Below are 25,380 nucleotides of genomic sequence, written 5' to 3'. Positions count from 1 at the left end.
ATCATGTCAAATACATTATTTACTGGTGATCTTTAAAGGAGGAGTAATATTGGATGATGACCTCAATGTCATACCTTGCTTTAGTTACTCAATTTGTAGAGAAACATTTACTGACCTTCCAATTAATGAAAGGTTTTAGAAAAAACTACCTTAAAAATAACATTTTCAATATTTGCATTTTTGCTATTCAAAACACATTTTTAGGGACTGGAAATATTGTAAAATTATGTAATTATAAAAAGTATGAGATTCTTTTTACATGAGGGAATGCTTTGATTTTTAGGAAAATTTATAGATAAAAATATTAGGAAAACAGTGTTCATTGAGGATGTGTTGAATTTTATCAACATGAATATATAATTGCTCCATATGCTAAAGTATGTTTAATTATTTTTCCACATTTTCATTAACACTATAACTTAAAATGTCTCTTGAATATTTGAAGAATCAAGATACCCTTTTACTGAATGTAATGTTTTTCTAGATAGGAGGGAAACATAACCTGATTTATCAAACTCGGCTTAATGGATTTGTGGATTTTTAAATATACCCTGTAAATTATATTTGTAACAAAACATTTTTGAAGGGATTTTATTTTAAACTGGAAGTGTTTTTAAAAAATAATAAATATAGTTAAGTGTTTATAATTTTTATCTCTCTGGTGTTCAAAAAATTGATAGTATGCTTATTTCAAACCTCTTTTACCTAGAAACTTACAGTGAAAAATTATTTTCACATTCTGTGAAATTAGATTTCCATTTACTTATTAAATGGAAATCACTTGCATCAAATATTTAAAAATGCCTTTGGCAGGTATTTAATTTGAAATGTAGGCTCATATCTAAGTAGGAGAGTCAATTAATATGGGAAAAACTGTCAGATTCAGAGGACTCCTTCCTTCCTGCCTTCCTGCCTTCCTGCCTTCCTGCCTCCCTGCCTCCCTCCTTCCTTCTCTTCTTCCTACCTTGATTGTTTCTTTCCCTTCCTTTCTTTCCCTCTCTCTCTCTCTTCCCTTTGTTCCTTCTCTTCCTTCCTCTTTCTCTTTCTTCCTTTTCCTCTTTCTTTCTTTCTTGGGCATGATTATGGACCATCTATATGTAAGCTATTTAAAGAGGAAGTTGTAACAGAGGAATGGAAGACAGTGAAAAGTAATAAGACTAATGGATTGTAACTCTCAGTGGAGGTTGATTAATTACCAGTTTCTGGTTACTAGATCAAATGTGGTTGATGGGTAAGTGACAGAGGTTTCAGAGTGAGATGTTTCAAGTTGAGACTATGGAAAAGATCCTGTTTGGGTAATGACAATGTCCCAGGCATTACCATGGGTGAGAATGACTAGAATGAGAAGGGAGACAGGATCATTCAAAGACTGGAGGTGAAGGATCTCAGCTACCAAAGCATTTGTAAGATTATCTTCTCTGAAGTACAACTCACTAAGAATTATGACATTCGTATTAGAGAGAGTGAGAGTGAGACAGGGTAAAGCCTTTGAGGAATTGACTAGAACCTATCTAGTGCCCATAGATAAATAGAGGGAATAGTGCATAGAGTATTCTGATGATATGAGATTCCAGACTTGGTTTTCAAGATGATGAAAGCATAACCATCTAGAAGCTGCAGTTGGAAGCAAAAAGGACATATACTCCTTTGATACATGAAATAGTGGCCACCCCAAGTTGTCCGTGACCTAATCCTTGGAACCTGTGAATATATTCCCTTATATGGCGAAAGTGACTTTGCAGATGTAATTAAGCTAAGGATCTTGAGAGGGGTAAACTCTCCTGGATCATCCTGGTGGGCCAAATTTCAAGGGCTCTTATAAGAGGAAGGCAAGAGGGTTGAGTCAGTGGGGGAGACATGATGACAGAAACAGAGGTCTGAGTAATGCAACCAGGAGGCAAGGAGTTTGGGAAGCCTCTAGAATCTGGAAAAGGAGAGGAACGGATTCTCCCCTTCAGGCTCAAGAAGGCACCCACCTCTGCCAGATTGCTTTAGACTTCTAACCTCCCAAACTGTATGGTAATAATTTTGTGTTGTTTTAAACCACTATATTTGTGGTAATTTGTCACAACAACAGTAGGAAACTGATAAAACCCCACAGTGGAACACAGTTTAGGAAGGAAAACACATACCACCTGACAGGGCTATAAATGAGGCAGTATCCTCCAGAGACAGCTGGATTTCACTTAGAGCAAGAACATGAAGACGTCATAAAGCAAGTGAAGAGGAGATTGGGGAAATATTTCAGGAGTTTGGGAGGAGTGGAAGCTGAGCTCACAAAAGGGGTGTATATAGACTAGTATAGGAGTAAGAATCTGGGGTAATGGGGATGAACTAGGCTTCTCATGTTGCCTGACAAAATGAGGAAATAGAGGACAAATGAGATAAGTATTTATGGCACAAGACCACCATGGTGGTGAAGTAAGAGTGGCATGGAATGCAGGGTGGCCTTTCAAGAATAATCATATTTGACCATGGAATCATGGAGGCAAAGATAGAGTGGTCTTAAATGGAACATCCAGAACTCTCAGGCTCTCTTCTTATTATAAAACTATGCAAAATTATGAGACTTTCTCTTCAGACCTGCCAATAGATAGCATAAAAGATGAAGGAGAAACTAATTAAATAAGCAGCGCATACACAGTATAATCTAAGGAGTGTAAGTAAATCATCCTTTGCATCTGGGTTTTAAAACGGGGTATTGAGGGTCACCTGGGTGGCTCAGTCAGTTAAGCATCTGCTTTCGCCTCAGGTCATGATCTCAGGGTCTTGGGATTAAGCCCTGCATCGGCTCCCTGCTCGGCAGGGAGCCTGCTTCTCCCTCTCCAGCTCCCCCTCCTTGTGTGTGCGCTCTCTCTCTCTCTCTCTCTTTCTCTCTCTCTGTCAAATCAGTAATTCAATCAGTCTTAAAAAACAAAAGCAAAGGGGTATTGGGTAGCTTTGTGGGTTTGGGAGAAAAGAGTTTGCTGAATCATGACATGTTATATGGAGGCTTATAAGCAGAACCAGGAATGATAGACATTTGAAATTTGTATTAGACCTATCTGTTTGAATTTAAGAGAGAAAGGGATCATGAGGTATTGCGCACAAGAATTATATGAAGCAATACTTACCGAAAGCAATGAAAAACTATGGCTGTTTCTCTCCATGTTGAGAACCAGAACTCTGGCTAGGAGTTTAGCTGAACTTTGGAAAAGCTTGATTTTTATGTGTATTTTTATAAGGCAAATTGCTAAGTAATATGGATCCCTCAAATAAAAGATAGCATTCAAAGAGCTTTAAGTAAGAGACCAACGTATGCAAGTAAAATTGCACTTTTAACAATGGTGATGAAAAAAGAAAAATGGTGCCTGATGATTCCTCATATTCTTTCCTTTTGAAAAATGAGTGTCTTAGGGCGCCTGGGTGGCTCAGTTGGTTAAGCAACTGCCTTCGGCTCAGGTCATGATCCTGGAGTCCCGGGATCGAGTCCCGCATCGGGCTCCCTGCTCGGCAGGGAGTCTGCTTCTCCCTCTGACCCTCCTCCCTCTCATGCTCTCTGTCTCTCATTCTCTCTCTCTCAAATAAATAAATAAAATCTTTAAAAAAAAAAAAAAAAAAAAAAAAAAAGAAAAATGAGTGTCTTATTTTACTGCATGCTTTCAGTACAATACGTTAGTCCATGAATTTTGTAGAAGATGAATCCATAGGAAATTATCAGAACAGCAATATATGTCCCAAAGCCTAAATTCAACAGCAGTTGTACATGTATTAGTTCAGCAAGCAGTACTGGATTTTCACAAACATGCTGACTTATGATGACCAAAATGAGAAATGAATAACCAGCAATGGAGCCTGGATAGCAATAAGTGGAAGTCGGCAGATGGTGTGTGAATATCACACTGGCACTGGAAAATAGCAGAACAGACAGCCATGCTTACTATGATGACAGATTGACTGACTAGAAAAGCTTGAATGCGCTTGTGGTGTTTTCCCTAGTGTTTTAATTGGACACATAAAAGTTCATATTAAGCTCCATATCAGTTAGAAATGATAAGTCAAATTCAACTTAGTGTTGACTTGGTATATCTGTTCATTGTGTGTCTGTGTGGGAGGGGGAAATCTATATGCTAATTAGTATAGAAAATGATCTATTTTTACATTATTCAACAGATACTAACGGTTTAGTGGATGTCCTTTGAAATAAAATTAAGTGATCCAGAAAAGCATGAATGTTATACTACTAATTTTATGTGATATACTGCTTATGATAAAATGTGAAGTTTAATTATTTTCAAAGAAAATATAGCCAATAACATGATTTAGGTGGAAGCGTTGTTCATCTCTACAGTACTCCAAAAAGTTGCATTAAATCATCCAAACAATAGCTATCTTTATACTATAATGATGTGTCAACTTGTCTATAAATTTGCAGGTGAGTCAAAGGTGAATTAAGAAATGCAGGCTATCTAGATAAGTAAACCTCATGGTGCTTGAACTTAAATGATCAGTGACAAAACACAATATATTAGGAACATGAAGAAATATCCATTCAAGGAACACATCAATAATATAATTTGAAGATATGATATACAGGGATGAAAATAATGTATCTCTTGAAGTTTTCAAATATTGTCATGTATCTTCAAAGTATTATTCAAATAATTATGCAAGAAATTCTTGACTTCATGCATTTATTGTATATTGTCTCTTCTGACCTATGCAGATAAGCTGTAAATAAATGGGGGGGGGTCAAACTATGACATACTATCAATATTATATATAATGCATGGTTGGGCGCCTGGGTGGCTCAGTTGGTTAAGCAACTGCCTTCGGCTCAGGTCATGATCCTGGAGTCCCGGGATCGAGTCCCGCATCGGGCTCCCTGCTCAGCGGGGAGTCTGCTTCTCCCTCTGACCCTCCTCCCTCTCATGCTCTCTGTCTCTCATTCTCTCTCTCTCAAATAAATAAATAAAATCTTTAAAAAAAAAAAAAAAAAAAAATATAATGCATGGTTGACAATGTATGAGCTTGAGAAGCAGTGAACACCCTTGCTCTTCAGCTTCTTGATCCACTCACAATTCACAGAAATAATCATTTGTGAAAAAGTCTAATTCACATTTTTATATGGAGTTTACTACAATTTTTAAAAATATTTTGAATAAGGGGCGCCTGGGTGGCTCAGTCGATTAGGCATCTGCCTTCAGCTCGGGTCATGGTCCCAAGGTCCTGGGATCGAGCCTCATGTCGGGCTCTCTGCTAAGCGGGAGCCTGCTTCTCCCTCTCCCTGCCACTCCCCCTGCTTGTACTCTCTCTCTCTGTCAAATAAATAAATAAAATCTTTAGAAAAAAAATATTTTGAATAAAATTATATAATGAAAGTCTGAGTTTTAAGAAATCGTCATCTTATAATCAATGAATAATTCAGTATTTGTTGTTATTTTGATGAATGTATGTAATACTTAAAATTCAGCAACAAGTATATTTTTTAGTGTCATACTGGGAAGAAATATGGTTGTGAAATATTTAGAGACTGGCAGGATTTCTGTCTTTCAAGGTAAAAATTGTAACATCTGGTTCTTGATCCCAAGCAATATATATTAAACTGACTAATACAGGGTGCCTGGGTGGCTCAGTTGGTTAAGCGACTGCCTTTGGCTCGGGTCGTGATCCTGGAGTCCCGGAATCGAGTCCCACATTGGGCTCCCTGTTGAGCGGGGAGTCAAATAAATAAATAAAATAAAATCTTTAAATAAATAAATAAATAAATTGACTAATACATTTGACTAATGTGTCGTTTAATACTTTCCTGGATCCTGTATACTGAGTTATGTCCATATAGGCTTAGCCAAATCTACAAAACCAATTTGGAGATATAATGAAGATGCTCTGTTGTTAACCATAAACTCCACTGTCAGTGTTAAGGGACCTTTTTATGTGCCATCTGCAGATAGCATCCAATATACTTAAACAGGCTATGCAAGAATGATCTTTTTCAGGAATTTAGTTAGAGAAAGTCCAAAATAGCAAATTAAAGAATAAATAAAAATTGATTTTTGAGAGTAACAACAAGAATCAAAGTAGTATGTGTTGTTCACTATTTACTAGTGGAGAGATAAAGTTATTACCAAATACTGTTATCATGTTATCACCTTCACAGTTTAAAAAAGAAATGAGTGTCTCCCAAACAGTTTCTAATGTTCAATCCAGCTATCCAAATGTCTTCGTATCTGTTATAATTTCCTAAAGATATTCATCTGTGTCACCCTTATTGACTATGTCATAATGTCTCATTTATTTTACTTAATTTCAGACTAGTATCAGGTGTCATTTAGCTTCTATGTACTTGACACATTTTTTTTTTTAAAGATTTTATTTATTTGACAGAGAGAGACACAGCGAGAGAGGGAACACAAGCAGGGGGAGTGGGAGAGGGAGAAGCAGGCTTCCCGCTGAGCAGGGAGCCTGACGCGGGCCTCGATCCCAGGACCCTGGGATCATGACCTGAGCTGAAGGCAGACGCTTAACAACTGAGCCACCCAGGCACCCCTACTTGACGCATTTTTTATAAAGAATTAATATAACAGAATACCTAATCCTTTTCCTGTTATTGAGGAAAAGTGAAAAGAGATCTATAGAAAGATTGGTCATATGAATTACTGTGAAGATGTGCTAAAAAAAGGTTAAACAAAATAATGTTCCTTTGATTATTAGAATTTTAAAGTAGCAGTGAGATTAAAGGAATATCACCCAAACTGAAATTTAGTGACTAAAGTTTTGAGAGAAACAGAGAGACACACTTCAGGAAATAGACGAACCTTAGGATTGACTCTTCAATCAGTTCTCAAATCAGAAATAACATCCATCTTCTTTAAATAAGAAAAAATTTTAAAAAAGGAAAAGGAGATTAATAGCTAAGATGGCAACATAATTGGAGGACCCTAGGCTCATCTTATTCTTAGAACACAACTAAATAACTAACTATTCATTCTGAAAACCCAATAACTAGACCTAAGGACTAATAGAATAAACTCCAGAACTAGGAGGAGAGAAGTGGCCACATCAAGGAAGGTAGGAAGTGTGGAGATGTGGTTTGGGGGAAAAGGGGATCACGGGTGCTGTGGAGGAAAGGGAACCCTGATTGTGGAGAAAGGTGAGATGGAGAGGAGCACACAGGAGAACGAATGCACAAGGAGAACACTTCCCTAAAGCCATTGGCTAGGAAAACAAGAGGGGCTGATTTTCATGAGTTTTTACAACCAGTGGGGCTCTAAGACTGGAGTTTTAAAAAAGGTCAGCAGGCTTGGCTGCAATAGAGTCTTGAGGGCACTGCCCTACTCCTGGAGAGAAGGCCAGCAAACACCCGGGGGGCAGATGGCTCGTTCTGAGGAACGCCTAAGGCACACGTGGGAAGATTGTTCGCCTTTCTTGGAGTGCATCTGTGAGAGGTGCCATTCACAGAGACATCTCTCCGGGGACAAAAAGAGCTGGTGGGCGCCATTTCCCTCCTCTGCCCCTCAGCATAGGTGCAGAATGACCTGCCCAGGGCAGCTCAGCCTGACACTGGCTACCTAGCCTGCTTGTTCCAAGTCCCACCCCTGCACTCTGGTGCATCTGCCCTTCTTAGTCAAAACTGCATCCATCCCAGTGGGGTGAGACCCTACCCAGAAAACCAGCACAGGCTCCTGCCCACACCATGTTCCTAAAGTTTGGAGTTTTAAAAGTCCTCAGGTTTGGTTGGGATAGAGCCCAGAGGGCACTGCTCTGCTCCTGGAATGAAGGCAGGCAAACAACCCAGAGACAGACAGTGTGAAAACGGCAATCTTCTGAAAAACGCCACAGATGCACAGGAGGGAGATTATTTCTTCTTCTGGGAGTGTTTCCCTGAGACCAGTAAGCACAGAGACCCCTTTCCAGGGACAAAGGAATTGGCTGGTGCCATTTACCTCCCCCACCCCTCAGCAGAACCACCTGCAGTAAAAAGCACAGTGCCCACACTGACTGCCTAACCTTCTGCCCCCCTGTTCTTCCCAGGTACTGCCCTTCTCGAGCAAGTGTGCCTCAGTCCCAGCACAGCAGACCCCTTCCCTAGAAGACCAGCAGAAATCCCCACCCACACCATGTTTCCCGACCAGAGTACTGCAAGGCTTCAGTTCTAGTGGAAGTAGCATCAGGTCTCTTTAACATCAGACCAGAGCACACCTAGTTTAAACTCACCACTCTGGCCAATGTCCAAACACTGCAGGCAAGAAGAGCCTCTGCAGATGACTGGAGTAAAGAATAGAGCAGCCAAAATACAGCAGCAGAGCACACGCAGCACACACCAGAGACACTCCCTGAAACACCAGGCCCTGGACACTATATGACCTCTTCATAAAGCCATTACTCTCAGGAGCAGGAAACATAACAGGCTTTTCTAACACACAGAAGAAGACAGAGACTTGGACGAAATGCCAAGACAGAGGAATTCATCCCAAATGAAAGAACTAGATAAGGTCAAGGCCAAAGATCTAATCAAAACAGATATAAGTAATATGCCTGATGGAGAATTTAAAGCAACAATCATAAGGATGCTTGCTGGGCTTGAGAAAAAAAATGGAAGACTTCAGGGAGACCCTTAATGCAGAGATAAAAGAGTTAAAAAACAAATGAAAAATGCAATAACTGAGATTCAACGCCAACTGGAGTAATGAACAAAAGGATAGAAGAAGCAGAGAAACGAACAAGTGATATAGAAGATAAAATAATGGAAAATAATGAAGCTGAACAAAAGAGAAAAAGAATTATGGAACATGAGAATAGACTTAGGGAACTCAGTGACTCCATCAACCGTAATAACATATGTATCATAGGAGTTCCAGAAGATGGAGAGGAGAGGGAGGAGAAAATTTAATTGAGGAATTAATAGCTGAAAAATTCCCTAATCTGGGGAAGGAAACAGACATCCAAATCCAGGAGGCACAGAAGACTCCAATCAAAATCAACAAAAGCAGACCAACACCTGCTTTTATAGCCATAAAGAAAAAAAGTCCTAAAAGTAGCAAGACAAAAGAAATCCCTAACTTAAAGGGAAGACCCATAAGGCTAGCTGCAGATCTCTCCACAGAAACTTGATAAGCCAGAAGAGAGTGACATGATATATTCAACGTACTGAATGGGAAAAATCTGCATCTAAGAATACTCTATCCAGCAAGGCTACCACTCAGATAGAAGGAGATACAGAGAGTTTCCCAGACAAAAAAACAAAAACAAAACCAAAAACTAAAGGACTTTGTGACCACTAAACCAGCCCTGCAAGAAATATTAAAGGGGACTGTTTGAGTGAGAAAAGAAAGACCAAAAGTGACAAAGACAAGAAAGGAATAGAGAACGTCTCCAGAAACAATGACAAAACAAGTAATAAAATGTCACTGAACACATATTTATCAATAATTACTCTGAATGGAAATGGACTAAATGCTCCCATCAAAAGACATAGGCTGTCAGAATAGATAAAAAATAAGACCCATGTATATGCTGCCTACAAGAGACTCATTTTAGACCTAATGACACCTGCAGATTGAAAGTGAGGAGATGAAGAAACATTTATCATGCAAATAGACATTAAAAGAAAGCCAGAGTAGCAATATTTATATCAGATAAACTAAATTTTAAACCAAAGACTGTAACAAGAGACGAAGAAGGGCACAATATCACAATAAAGGGGACTATCCCACAAGAAGATCTAACAATTGTAAATATTTATGCCCCCAATTTGGGAGTACCCAAATATATAAAACAATTAATAGCAATAATAAAGGAACTCATGGATAATAATGCAATAATAGCAGGGGACTTTAACACCCCACTTACATCAATGGACAGATAATGTAAGCACAAAATCAACAAGGAAACAAGGGCTTTGAATGGCACACTGAACCAGATGGACTTAACAGATATATTCAGAACATTTCATCCTAAAGCAGCAGAATACATATTCTTTTCAAGTGTACATGGTAATTCTCTGGAATAGATCACATACTGGATCACAAATCAGGCCTCGGCAACTACAAAGACAGTAAGAGCATACCAAGCATATTTCCTGATCACATTATGAAATGAAGTCAGCCACAAGAAAAAAATTGGGAAGACCACAAATACATGGAAGTTAAACAACATGCTGCTAAAGAATGAATGGGTCAATCAAGAAATCAGAGAAGAAATTAAAAAATGCATGGAAACAAATGAAAATGAAAACAAAATAGTCCAAAACCTTTGGAATGAAGCAAAAGTAGTCATAAGAGGGAAGTATATAGTGCTGCAGGCCTACCTCAAGAAGCAAGAAAAATCTCAAACACCCTAACCTTACACCTAAAGGAGCTAGAAAAAGAACAACAAATGAAGCCTAAACCCAGTGAAGGAAAGAAATAATAAAGATTAGAGGAGAAATAAATGATATACAAACTATAAAAACAAAACAATGGCAAGATCTCATTCCTTTTGATGGCTGCATACATCAAAAGGAATGAGATCTTGCCATTTGCAACGACGTGGATGGAACTGGAGGGTATTATGCTGAGTGAAATAAGTCAAACAGAGAAAGAAATGTATCATATGACCTCACTGATATGAGGAATTCTTAATCTCAGGAAACAAACTGAGGGTTGCTGGAGTGGGGGGTGGGGTGGGAGGGATGGGGTGACTGGGTGATGGACACTGGGGAGGGTATGTGTTCTGGTAAGTGCTGTGAATTGTGCAAGACTGTTGAATCTCAGATCTGTACCTCTGAAACAAATAATGCAATATATGTTAAGAAAGAAAAAAAGAAGAAGAAGAATGTAGCAGGAGGGGAAGAATGAAGGGGGGGAAATCGGAGGGGGAGAAGAACCATGAGAGACGATGGACTCTGAAAAACAAACTGAGGGTTCTAGAGGGGAGGGGGGTGGGAGGATGGGTTAGCCTGGTGATGGGTATTGAGGAGGGCACGTTCTGCATGGAGCACTGGGTGTTATGCACAAACAATGAATCATGGAACACTATATCTAAAACTAATGATGTAATGTATGGGGATTAACATAACAATAAAAAAATTTAAAAGAAAGAAAAAATAAATTAAAAAAATAAAAAAATAAAATAAAAACAAAACAAAACAGTAAAAAGATCAATGAAACCAGGAGCTAGTTCTATCAAAACAAAACAAAACAAAATTGATAAACCCCTGGCCAGACTTACCAAAAAGAAAAAAAACCCAAATAAAAAAAAAAAAATCACAAATGAGAGAGGAGAAATAACAACCAACACCACAGAAATACAAACAGTTATAAAAGATTATGAAAAACTGTATGCCAACAAATTGGACAACCTAGAAGAAGTGGATAGATTCCTAGAAACATATAAACTACCAAATCTGAAATAAGGAATAGAAAACTTGGACACACCAATAACCAGCAAAGAAATTGAATCAGCAATCTGAAATCTCCCAACAAACAAAGTCCAGGGCCAAGTGGCTTCACAGGGGAATTCTACCAAACATTTAAAGAAGAGTTAACAGCTGTTCTTCTCAAACTATTCCAAAAAATAGAAGTGGAAGGAAAACTTGAGGCCAGCCTTACTCTGATATCAAACCAGACAAAGACTCCACTTTTTTAAAAAAGAGAACTACAGGCCAATCTCCCTGATGAACATGGATGCACAAATTCTCAATAAAATGCTAAAAAATCAAATCCAGCTGTACATTTAAAGAATCACTCACCATGATCAAGTGAGATTTATTCCTGGGCTGCAAGGGTGGTTCAATATCAATATGATACAAATCAATCAATCAATACAATGCAAATCAATATGATATACCACATTAATAAGAGAAAGGATAAAAACCATATGATCCTCTCAATAGATGCAGAAAAAGCATTTGACAAAGTACAACATCTATTCATGATAAAAACCCTCAACAAAGTAGAGATAGAGGGATATACCTCAACATTGTAAAGGCCATATATGAAAGACCCACAGCTAATATCATCCTCAATGGGGAAAACCTGGGAGCTTTCCCTCTACAGTCAGGAACAAGACATGGATGTGCACTCTCACCAATGTTATTTTAACATAGTACTAGAAGTCCTATACTCAGCAATCAGACAACAAAAAGAAATAAAAGGCATCCAAGTTAGCAAGAAGTCACACTTTCACTATTTGCAGATGACATGATACTGTATGTAGAAAACCCAAAAGACTCTACCAAAAAATTATTGGAACTGATACATGAATTTAGTAAAGTAATAGGATACAAAATTAACATACAGAAATCTGTTGCATTTCTATATACCAATAATGAATTAGCAGAAAGAGAAATCAGGGAATTGAACCCATTTACAAGTGCAACAAAAACCATAAGATACCTAGGAAGAAACCTAACCAAAGAGGTGAAAGATCTGCACTGTGAAAACTATAACACACTAATGAAAGAAATTGAGGAAGACACAAAGAAACGGAAAAAATATTCCATGCTCATGGATTGGAAGAACAAATATTGTTAAAATGTCTATACTACCCAAAGCAGTCCACACATTCAATGCAATCCCTTTCAAAATACCAACAGCATTTTTCAGAGCTACAACAAACATTCCTAAATTTGTGTGGATTCACAAAAGACCCTGAATAGCCAAAGCAATCTTGAAAAAGAAAAGCAAACCTGGAGGCATCGCAATTCTGGACTTCAAGTTATTTTACAAAGCTGTAGTGATCAAGACAGTATTGGTACTGGCATATATAAGCTAAGTGACACCAGTATTAAAAATAAAATTTTCTTTTTTTTTTTTTAAGATTTATTTATTTATTTGAGAGAGCGAGAATGAGAGAGAGAGAGAGTACATGAGAGGGGGGAGGGTTAGAGGGAGAAGCAGCCTCCTCGCCGAGCAGGGAGCCTGATGCAGGACTCGATCCAGGGACTCTAGGATCATGACCTGAGCCGAAGGCAGTCGCTTAACCAACTGAGCCACCCAGACGCCCCAAAAATAAAATTTTCAATCAATGGGTGCAGACATCATGAAGATCTAATTTAGTTTAGAGATTAAAACATACACATAGATCAGTGGAACAGAATAGAAAATCCAGAAATGAACCCACAACTATATGGTCAACTAATCTTTGACAAAGCAGGAAAGAATATCCAGTGGAAAAAAAGAGTCTCTTCGGGGTGTCTGGGTGGCTCAGTCAGTGAAGTGTCTGACTCTTGATTTTGGCTCAGGTCATGATCTCAGGGTCATGTGATCGAGTCTGATGTCATACTCCATGCTATTCATGGAACCTGCTTAAGATTCTCTCTCCGTCTCCCTCTGCACCTCCCCACACCCCATCCCGCACTTGCACACACACACACATGCTCTCTCTCTCTCTCTCTCTCTTAAAAAAAAAAAAAGACAGTCTTTTAAACAAATGGTGCTGGGAAAGCTGGACAGCAATATTCAAAAGAATGAAATTGAACTGCTTTCTTACCCGTACACAAAAATAAATTCAAAGTGTTGAAAGACAGGAAACCATTAAAATCCTTGAGGAGAACACAGGCAGTAAACTCTTTGATATTGGTCATAGCAACTTCTTACTGTGTATGTTTCCTGAGGCAAGGGAAATAAAAGCAAAAATAAACTATTAGAACTTCATCTAAATAAAAACTGATGCAGAGCAAAGGAAACAGTCAACAAAATTAAAAGGCAACCTACAGAATAAAAGATTTGCAAATGACATATCTGATCAGTATCCAAAATCTATAAAGAACTTATAAAATCCAACACTCAAAAAAAAAAAAAAAACATCTAGTTAAAATGGGACAGAAGATAGGAGAATAGACATTTAACCAAAGAAGACATACAGATGGCCAACAGACACATGAAAAGATGCTCAGCATCACTCATCATCAGGGAAATGCAAATCAAAACTACAGTGAGATATCACCTCACCTCATACCCATCAGCATGGCTAAAATTAACAACACAAGAGACAACAGGTGTTGGTTGGCAAGGATGCGGAGAAAGGGAAACCCTCTCACACTGTTGGTGGGAATGCAAACAGGTGCAGCAACTCTGGAAAACAGTATGGAGGTCTTCAAAAATTAAAAATAGAACTACCCTACAACCCAGCAATTGCAATACTGGGTATTCACCCAAAGGATACGAAAGTACTAATTGAAGGGATACGTGCATCCTGATATTTATAACAGCATTATCAACAATAGCCAAATTATGAAAAGAGGCCAAGTGTCCATCAACTGATGAATAGATAAAGAACATAAAGAAGATGTGGTATGTGTGTGTGTACATATTATATACAAATATATATATATATTTATATACAAATACATATATAATGGAATATTACTCAGCCATAAAAAGAATGAAATCTTGTCATATGCCACAACATAGATGGAGCTAGAGAGTATTATGCTAAACAAAATAAATCAGTCAGAGAAAGACAAATATCATATGATTTCACTCGTAGAATTTAAGAAACAAAACAGATGAACATAGGGGAGGAAAAAAAACAGGCAAACCATAAAACAGATTAACTCTAGAGAACAAATCAAGGATTGCTGGAGGGGAGGTGGGTGAGGGTGATGGGTTAAATGGGTGACAGGCATTAAGGAGGGCACTTGTGATGAGCAGTGGGTGTTGTATGTAAGTGATGAATCACTAAATTCTACACCTGAAATTAATATTACACTCTATGTTAACTAACCAGAATTTAAATAAAAACTTAGAAAGAGGGGTGCCGGGGTGGCACAGTTGGTTAAGTGTCCGACTCTTGGTTTTGGCTCAGGTTAATCTCAGAGTCGTGTAATGGAGCCCCACATCGGGCTTCAAGCTGAGCGTGGAGTCTGCCCAACATGGGGCTCAATCTCATAACCCTGAGATCCTGACCTGAGCCGAAATCAAAAGTCAGACCCTCAACCAACTGAGCCACCCAGGAGCCCCAATTTTTAACATTTTAATACATTTAATTCAGAAAATTTAAAAGCCAAAAACACAAATGCCAAAGGATCAGGGCCCAGGATGACCTCTGCTTGGTGAGGAATAAACTTCAGTTGCTTAATGTTTAGGTAGGACCCAGCTAGACACAGGATGACAAGCTATTAAGCTATTCAGTTAAGAGTGTGGAACTATTTCAGTGTTCTAACTGGTATAGCCACATAAGCCTCGAGCTAGGAAAATTAGTGGTTCTCTATTGGAAGAAATGTCAATGTGTGTAACTTGGGACCTACTTACGAGGAGTCATGCTATATTTACATTTAGAGAGACCCTCCCTCCTACTTCATCCCAAACTGCTAGCTTCACTCCCCATAATATCTACATGCACTCATGCCTGGCACATACGGGCCCTCCAGGACCCCACGCCAGTGCTACCTAGCAGCATCCATTCTGGTTGTTCAGTGCTTGATTTTAAATATTTTGATGATCATCCATCCATCAAACAAAAAGCAAAGGAATAATAGCACTAAATTCAACATAATATTTACCTCTGGGAAGAAGAAGAGAGATTGAATTCAGGAGGGATTGTAGGTTCTTCAAAACTTCAGGTAATATTCTCTGTCTTTATATAAATTGTTGGCATTTTGTTTTGTTTTATTAATCTTTAAATTAGGTATATACATATATGTCACATAATCTTTTATATATTTCAAGATTGAAAATATATAAAAATATAAAAAGTAAGTTTGGCAACCTCATAATATTGAACAGTCTAGATAAGTGTCTCAAAATATACTTGGGCATGAATATATGAGCTTGAACTGCTTATAATAAATGAAGTTGTCAAAGTGCCAAATTATCTATGCATGGGAAAAATCTTTTGTTTTCAGTAAGATAATTCTGTTTCCTCTGAATATAGTCACCTATCCTGGCTTATAGGTAAGGCATTCCTTAACCATTGCAACTTAGTTTTGCTCTGTGCAGTGGTAGATTTCCATTACAAGACCACGGGTCACCTAAGCCACTTCTGAAAAATACAATTCTGACTAGTTCCAAGGCCAAATGTATAAGAATATCTGCATTGGCCATGCAGGAATTAATATGTGACAAGGTTTCTATCTTGATTCTGATGGACACTTAGGTTTTAGAGCCAGTCTATGTTGTTTTTGTGGAAGACTACATTTTTTTTCTTCCCTATTATATTAGAAGATTTCCAATTTATTTACGTAATAGTATGTCCTAGTCCTAACAGTCATAATTTAATCCAGAGGACTGATAGTGAAGGTGATTATGCTCTTTCTTTAAAGGATTAAATTATTATATTGGCCATCACATAATGCAACTATATTTTTTAGGTTTCTAAACTGCTTAGAAAATATTAAGATTATAATAAAACATCTAGCAGTAGTCATATTATTCTAACTTTTAAAAATTTTACACCAGATAGTGCTGCATATTATTTACACAGCATCACTGAAATTGAAAATGCACTTGTTTTATTTCAACAGAATTTTCTAAATGAAAATAATGCATAATAAAAATATGTAAAGTAATTGCCTCCAAAATCACTCATATTGCCTTTATCACATTACATGCATAAAGCCATAATCATTATCTCGATTTCATTACAGAAATATATTCAGTTTATACCTTGGCATTATTCTGAATACACAAAGTCCCATTAAAATTAGTAATGAGCAAAACTGAAAAGGTATGGATATTTAAGCTGTATGCATATGGTAGCTTTTCTTAATGGAAATGTATTCAAAATGTGTAGTTCTTTGGCCTGGGAGGTTTGCAAATGTGTTCTGATTTGGGGGCTAATACGTTTATGTTTTCATTTGGCTTGAGAGACTTGGCTGACATTCTACATAAAGTTATATTATTAGTATATAAGAAACTACAGTATATGCTAAGGGAAACTAGGAAGGATATATATGCTGATTTCTCTCATTGTCTCCATAACTCCAAAGCAATGTAGACAGTACAGATGGATAGGTTTAAGAATCGTTTGTACTGCGCTACCATCTTCTGAGAACTCCAGAAATTTCTGAGAAAATGGGTGTCCACTCAGAAATGTTAGAGCTACAGGGAATCCATAGAGGTCTATGAAATTTACTTCTCATCTTGAGCTGTCTTTAGTGATGGAATCATACTAGAATGTATCAATTCTTTGTCAGTTCAGAGGAATGCAGTCTGTTCTGGAAGGATGAGTGAAGTGCACATCACATTCTGATTTTAATTGCCAGCTTTCAATACACACTACATAGAGAGGCTCACACATCAAAGGGAAATCATAATGATCTCTCTTGTTACATATACTGTGCTTTTAGAACCAACCCAAATCCAAAAACGAAACAAACAAAACTAGCCATCCCTCAAACTTCATCTCTTCTTTCTCCAATATAAGTTTATATTTCATTTCCCAACTGAGATAAATATATAGTGAATGCAAAAAATGATTTTTTTAAAGGAACAGTTTACCCAGCAGTGACTAAATGGCACTTTGTGTCTATATATAATATAGTAAATGCTTCTAGCTCTTGGTAAGCGATTTTCAGAAATAAGAGCCAAATGAGTATTAAGCACCTTTCACATTCGGAGAAATTGGGTTAATGACAGAAGGAAACAAACAAAACGTTATACAGTATAGAATAAAGGATGGATGGATGATTTAATCTGTTTCTTAAAATTATACACAAGTATTATGAATTCTTTGTAAAATGACCCAATTCTGTATATCTCCATACAAAATACATAATATAAAAGACATGTTTTCCATAATAATAAATTTATTTGTAAGTGTGTGTGTTTATGTATGTTTATGTACATATATATATATACACATATATATATAGTTTCAGGTTTTCATTCATATTAATGGCATTCCATTATATAGCATGTAAAATTTGAAGAGAAATTAAAATAAGATGGTTTTAACTCTTTATATAAATTATGTTTAAAGAGAAATAATGGTAATTTATATCAATATAAAAAAGCAGAACTGTATCTTGGAATTTAAAAATATCTTGAATTTACATATTTATATTTTATTATTATTTACATTTTTTAAGGTATTGAGGGTGAATGGTTTAAGCAATAATCTTGTTGTATATTTTATCAGAGTGCCACAGTATTGGACTAGACCTAGCACATTTCCTCTGAAATACAATAAATACTGAACAATACTTTGCAAAATGAATAAATGGACAATTGCATGATAACTCTACCTTTAGACATTATTTTAGGCTCGTCCTCCAAGATCAATTAGATTGACTGTTTACAAGTTTATCATCAAGTAATCAATTAACTGCAAATGGGCTAGGTGATTCATGCCTGTTAAACTGCATGGATAACTGCTAATTGAATCAGGTATCAAACATTTAGTGAATATTATGATAGATGAGCTAGCCAGCTTGACATACAAACATTTAAACCAACAACCACATCATAACTATGTAATTATCTGTGTTCATAGCTATGTATTTATATGGTTTACAAAATGTTCACATCTATTATACCACTTTTTAAAATAAGGAACCCAAAGTCAAGCAGTATGACTTGGGCTATATCAGATACATAAAGAATTAGCATAATCAGAATTAGGAATTTAGGTTTGTGTCTTTAAATCTAATGCCCTTTTTACTACATAAGTGATTAAATATAGGTGTAGGCATAGATAATAAAACCACACACACATAAATATACAAACTGATATATATCAGTATACTTACAAACACTATGATGATACGATATTTGCCATATTTAAAACCATAATAATAAAAATTTTAAGTAAATGCTAACACTACTATTTTCTACGTTTTGCTTTTTACCTGTGAAGTAATCTGGGTGGTCTACTCTGAGAAATTTCTTAAGTTTTGGATTGTCAGAATATAGTGCTAACAGCAAAGAGGAAATGACAAGTACAAGGAAAGTTAGAAAAAAATCATAATACTTTGCTTAAAATGAGGGAAGAGATAAGAAACTATGACAGCTGATCTCACACATTTTAAGAACATTCATGTGAAAGTAAACAGTTAGACTTCATGGAATACCATCATTTTTGCCTGAGGAAGGTTCATCTAGAGTTTTGGACATGAAAGTGCTCCAGCCATATAAGCAGATGCTAATGCCCAAAGGAAAGTTGAGCCATTTCTGTGCTCACACTTGACGCACACACCAGTGCCGTACTTTGTTCTCTGTAGAGATTTGGGCCAAGTGGGATGATTTGATTTCTTAGATTAATTAATTCCCTAGGACAGACTGTTCCCTTAAAATCTGAAAATTCTTGTTGCAGACAGTGAGTTTGGAATGCAAAAGACTTGTCACGGCTTACAGCTGTGAGAGTTAAAGGGAAGAAACATGACTCAGTTGGGGGAGTTATTAGACCTGGATGCTGATCTGATAGTTTCTACCAGCTCAGTGAGAAGCTCTGGAACAAAGATTGCCCTTTTTAGAAGTGTCTCATGTTGGATGAAAATGACTAGGTCCCTGAATGACTTTCTCACTCCTTCCCCGGAAGCGGCACCATCACCTTCTTGAGCTCTTCTGCTGGATCCATCCTGAGAAAAGCATAACGTTGGCTTGAGAGCTGAAGCAAACCTGAAGGAACTAGAAGCTGGCAGCCGTCAGCTAGCCATTTTCCGCTGAGCTGGATGGACTTCCTCTCTTGAAGGGGTTCTGAGAACATATTTGTACCCCTGCCACACCCTACCCTTACCTGCTCCTATGACAACCTTCTACTTCGCAGAAACTAGCAGTTACACAGGATAAAAAATTCGGAGTCATTACTCTCTCTTCTCGTTAACATCCCCTGTGTGATCTATCAGGCCTGTTGATTCTCCTTTCAGACACTGTTCGTGTCACTCCCTCCACACCTTCTGCCTCACTTTCAACCCTTCATGATCCTTTTTCCTGGATTGCTGTGATAGTTTCCTCCCCAGTCTTACTGACTGTAAGCTTTCCTCTATAGTCTGTTCTCTACACAGTATATCATATCTCCTTCATGTTCTCAGATCTTGCTGTCCATATCCCTGGGTCCTATCATATCTTTCATTTACTCAGACTCTTTAATGATTTCCCTTCTTACTCTTAAGTAGAAGAAAACTACATGATCTAGTCCTTTTATTGTTATTATTATTAATCTTTATTCTGACCTCCTCTAATACTCCACTTATTCTGTTCCATCCTTAGTATTCCTTAAATATGCTGGGCACCCTTCAGCCTCAGGGCCTTGAACTTGCTCTTCCCTCTCCTTTCATACATATTCAGGTCTTTGATAAAGTGTCATCTTTTTAGAAAGCCTTTCCCTGACAACTCTATTAAAAGTGCAATTCAAACCATAACTCCAGGTTGAAACATGGCACTACCATTTCTCCATCTTTTATTTTTTCTTCATAACACTTATCAGCAAGTGTCAATTACTATATCTCCAGGATCTAGACAGATTCTGGCATTTGGTATGTTTTCAAATGAATATTTGTTGAATGAGTGAACTACCAAAAACTATCGCTTTCCTACTTTCACTCTGTGATGGTAATAGGAACTGTGTATTTACACATTTTATGTGGTTATCAGTGAGTGACTGGGTTGGGCCTGATCCAAAAATAGCCAGAAGATTATTAGGAACAAGACAATAACATATAAAGAGATCCATGACGGGGTGCCTGGGTGGCTCAGTCAGTTAAGCTTCTGACTCTTAATTTCGGCTCAGGTCATGATATCAGGGTTGTGAGATGGAGCCCCACGTCTGACTCTGCACTTCGTGTGAGCCTACTTGGGATTCTCTCTCTCCCTCTCCCTCTCCCTCTGCCCTTCCCCCTCCCTCCCTTGCTCACACAGGCACTCACTCTCTCTCTCTCTAAAACATAAATAAGCAAGTAAATAAAAAAAGAGATCCATGACATAAGAAATGTAACTCCAAGTAATGTTAAATGCCTACTCTGTGACTGGCACATGCAAATCATTAATAATTTAATTAATTAATTATTTAATTTGCCCTTAAATAGGTATTAATATCGTCTGGTCTACTGATAGAAATAGGTTTAGAGAAGTACTTAACCAAGTCTCTCTTACATGGAGAAGTAAAGATTATCTTTCCCATCCCTTTATCATTTCTACTGCATCGTGAGAATTAAGTACAATAACCATTTGTCAGGATTCATGCAATAACTTCATAAATTTCACCAAAAAAATTCTGCATTTCCTAGTCTTTTATGGACCTCCCTCAAATGCACATTATTTTTTTATCCCAGCCTTGATTTAAATATATAACTCAGTCTTAACATAGATTTTTAACTCTGTAATCTCAGATTTTTCACAAAGTAGCCTTTACTCATTCATTGACAATTTTGTCCATCCATCAATTAATTCAATCATGCATTCATTCACTTATTAGATTTTTTAAATTGTGCAATCCCCTTATGGTTTATTTGCAGGTCACAAAGACAAAGTTTATACCTTCATGGGAATTAAATATTTATAAGCATTTTATATAAGCTAAGTGACACCAGTATTAAAAATAAAATTTTCAGTCAATGGGTGCAGACATCATGAAGATCTAATTTAGTTTAGAGATTAAAACATACACATAAACCCCCACATACACCAAAATGAAATAACAGCATCTTAAGAATGTGGTCTTGATGGAGCAAGTGAAGAATAGTTTAGGACTATTCCAACCCAAAGGAATTGCCAAAGTCAAGAAAAAATGGGGGCATATTTGAAGAAATGTATTATGCTTAGCTGAGCTTTCTAAGCTAAGTATATATTATCTAACAGAGAGAAATTGGAAGCCATGAAAGTATTTTAACTGGATTACTGAAGTTGCCAGAATTGTATAATTGAGGAATTACTCTTATGATAATAGGGAAAAAGGATTGAAAGGGAGCATCTGCTGATATCTGGTTTCCCATGCCCTGATAGTTGAATGAAACCATTCTCACTAAGTTTACCAATGACTACATGTTGCTAAATATCATTTATATGTCTTATACCTTTATCTTGTTTGACTTCCCATTATCACTTAGTATTTACATAGTAACGGAAAGTAAGCAGCAGGACAGAAAGGTTAAAAATTCAAGTGAGATACAGAATGAAAAATAGAAAAGACCCTAAATGGGCATACTGGGATAGATTTAGAACCCAGTTAGCAAGATTTATCCTTGATGCAAGTAGGAATGAGTGTGTCATGGGGGAAAACAGCTCAAAAAATGTAGACTTGATTTGAATTTGGTCATTTTGGAGAATGGCGTTAGAAGTTGATTACTGAACCATATGTAGGTAAACCTAATGGGATTACTGGGCCATAAATTATACTGACACAAATCTTGGTTTTCATGCCATTGTCTCCTATAGATCTCAGCTAACAGGTGCAAGAACCAAGTCCTAACCACTGGAATCCATACCCCATTCTGGTTTTGACAGACAGGCGCAAAGGAGGGAAGAAAAGGTAAGAGTTTGGTATGCTGGCAGTAGGGTGACTGAATTTGGGCCCTGACTTCTAGTAAAGTGAAGAGATTGATTAGAGTTAAATGAATAATTATTAATTAAGTGTTGTTCTAAGTTGCCATGTACAATGAAGTAAAGTTGATATTTCATCAATTATGTAAGTTTCAAATTTTTCTCTGAAAGCAAGGTTACTTAAGTAAATTGCTGGACTTGTCCAGAGTAAGCATGTGCTTAACCTATGTCATTCTAGAATTTTTCAGCCTCATAAGCTGCATTTAACTTGTTTTTGTTGCGCTAGCAGAATGTTAAAAAAAAAAAAGGTGTTCCAATATCTTTAGTTCTAGAACTTCACCACAACTATTGCTTTATACCAACCTTTTAATCTGTAAATGAAAATTGCTTACCCTCTAAAGACATTTGAATTTATAAATCAAAACAAAACAAGCATATATGTACAACATGAAATATAAAGGCAAAGTATCAAGATAAGGTGTTTACAATAATTAAATATCATTATTCATATAGCTTGTATTCTTGTGAGATTTTCAGACAAAAATAAAGTATCTTTAAGCACAGCATTTTTAAAGAATTTTGCTATAAACTAAGAAATAATGCAAATGTATCTAAGCTGTTCCTTAGGCAAATGTAACCAATTCTTAGAGCATGCTCTCAAGGATTTTAAGATCTTTTAATGACAAAGAAGTGAGAAATTCAAATATCATAACTGTTTCGTTGTAAGTATGCCTCCATGTTATAAATTTGTCTTCTTCACCCACTCCAAACTTCACACCTCATTTCACACAACCCTATATACTTGGAATAGCATTCTGATTAATGTTCACTCTTCTCCCTCTGTCTGAAATCATTTTTTTCACTCTTTCTTAAGCCCATCTGTTTAGTGGCAAACCCACCTGCTTCAGTTGCTCCTTTGTCTTTTTAATTTTTCTTAGCAACCTCTATAGTTGCTGATAAAAACTCTCTCCATGAGAATTGTGAACTTATTTGAGTGAGAATTCGAATGTGCTTGACCTGTTTTCCTTCCTACACATTTTCATATGAAAGCCAGGTTCTCATAAATAATATTAGGAGTAATAATATAATTGAAAATATTAAATAAAAGATTTATCCTCTCCAATCAGTAGGGATGCATAAAACTCTGAGATTTACTTTTCTGATTTATATCTAAGTGCAGAAAAATATTTGAAGACATAACACTCAACATATATTAAATACTGCTTTTATATAGCTCACCTATAGGATAGGATAAAATTTCCACTTTCCTTTAATGACAACTTTATTTTAGAGTATAATTTTAAAAAAATCAATATTTACAGTGTATGTTGCTGACATATATTTTATGCTATAAATGCCAAAGTATTGAATTATAATATTTCCACTTTCTGTTTGTTTAATATATGCTTTTTCTGTTAAAACTATGAAAAGTTGATCATTTTGAAGACTGTCCTTCTCAACATCATTTATTTGAGAGAGAGAGAAAGAAAGAGAGCAGGGGGAGGGGCAGAGGGGGAAGGAGGAAAGAATCTCAAGCAAACTCTGTGCTAAGATCATGACCTGAGACAAAAGCAAGAGTCAGATGCTTAACTGACTGAGCCACCCAGGCACCCCTCTCAACATCATTTATAAACTTTTTTTTCCATAAAAAGCCAAAAAAAAAAATGAAGCTTGACAAGTACAGATCCAACTTTTCAAAGACTAAGTCAGAATGTTTTTATTAAGAAGTACAGCTGTATTCATATATGATATAAATTCATCATTTACGTAATAACTGAACAAAGGCAAAACAGAATGGTTTATTAAATAAATAAATAAATAAATTTTTTCCCTCAACACCAAAAAGAAAGGTGTCATAGGTTTTATTTTTAAGATATTAATAAAATTACCAGGGCCATTTATTGTTGAGACCTACCACTTTAGAAGACTGAAGGTTCTTAATAATGACTTTGTGATTGATTATAGGGTTGCAGTTCCATTTATTACACTGTCTTATCAGTTTGTGTTTATTATATAGTAGAAGTCTCGTGGAAACTCTGAAATTTCTATCTTATAACTGTCTGGAAAAATATGTTTTTGTTTTCGTTTTGTTATTCCCATACAGTTGTGTTCTCAGGATGACCAGATGTAAAACATATTTATTAATTCACAATAAACATCATATATAGATAACTTCATGTTTTTTTCATATCTGTCTGTAAAACGGAGACTAGATGACAGATCTATTCCATATAGATATTATTTTTTCCCTCCCCTGTGTTTAAATAGACTTTTGTGCTTCTATGATAGCACTTATTCTATTTGTGTATTAGGGCTATGTGTGCATTTATCCACATTTTAAAGTATATTTAAAGAACTTAAGGTAAGGGATAATTTTTATTTTCATCTTTGCATATGCTGTAATACCAGACAGAAAATTTTTGTACATCAATACATATTTATTGAAGTAACTACTTAAGAATACGTTAAGCATTCAGTTTTTTAAAAAAAAACCTAACATGTGTATTTAATAATTTAATTTTATTATATTTTATATTAAAGTTTTTTTCATATAGCAGTTGTAATAGTATATATAATACATTATCTTTCAAATGTAAAACAGATAAAATTGCTATAGAAAATATAATGATCACTATGGTAAACATATCATATATTAAAATGTATAACATATTAAAATAATGTATAAATTATCATAGTTTTGTTTTAAGAATTACTTAGTGAACTATCCAACCTTTAGCTATTTGGGAACTTTTCCATTAAAAGAACATTTCACGTTTCACAGGTCAAAGCTACCATTTAGAGAAACATGCATTTAGCTTACAGCAAAATTCTGAAGCTCTCTTGGTGAGAAGTACTTAGATATAAACTGTGAAATGAAAAGAAAACTACACTCATTTTCCTTAGCTGGTAACATGAGAGTTCAAAAGGGAAGAAGCACTTCTCACCAAGAATAAACTGTGAAATGCATGGGAAGTTGTTGGAGGCTGTGCTAGGGGATTTG

General features: G+C 36.3%; 1 long non-coding RNA gene across 1 annotated transcript in view; it reads left to right on the top strand.

Moving 5' to 3' along the window:
• Positions 1-25,380, top strand: part of LOC144379784 (uncharacterized) — a 164,508-nt gene that overhangs the window by 69,770 nt on the left and 69,358 nt on the right. The window contains exon 2 of the long non-coding RNA XR_013443163.1: positions 22,275-22,368. This is a non-coding gene — a long non-coding RNA (uncharacterized LOC144379784). The remainder of the gene's footprint in view (positions 1-22,274; positions 22,369-25,380) is intronic.

Source organism: Halichoerus grypus, chromosome 13 (assembly GCF_964656455.1).
Source record: "Halichoerus grypus chromosome 13, mHalGry1.hap1.1, whole genome shotgun sequence".
Taxonomy (NCBI): Eukaryota; Metazoa; Chordata; class Mammalia; order Carnivora; family Phocidae; genus Halichoerus; species Halichoerus grypus.
Note: the sequence above shows the minus strand (reverse complement) of the source record. Positions and strands in the feature narration are given on the sequence as shown.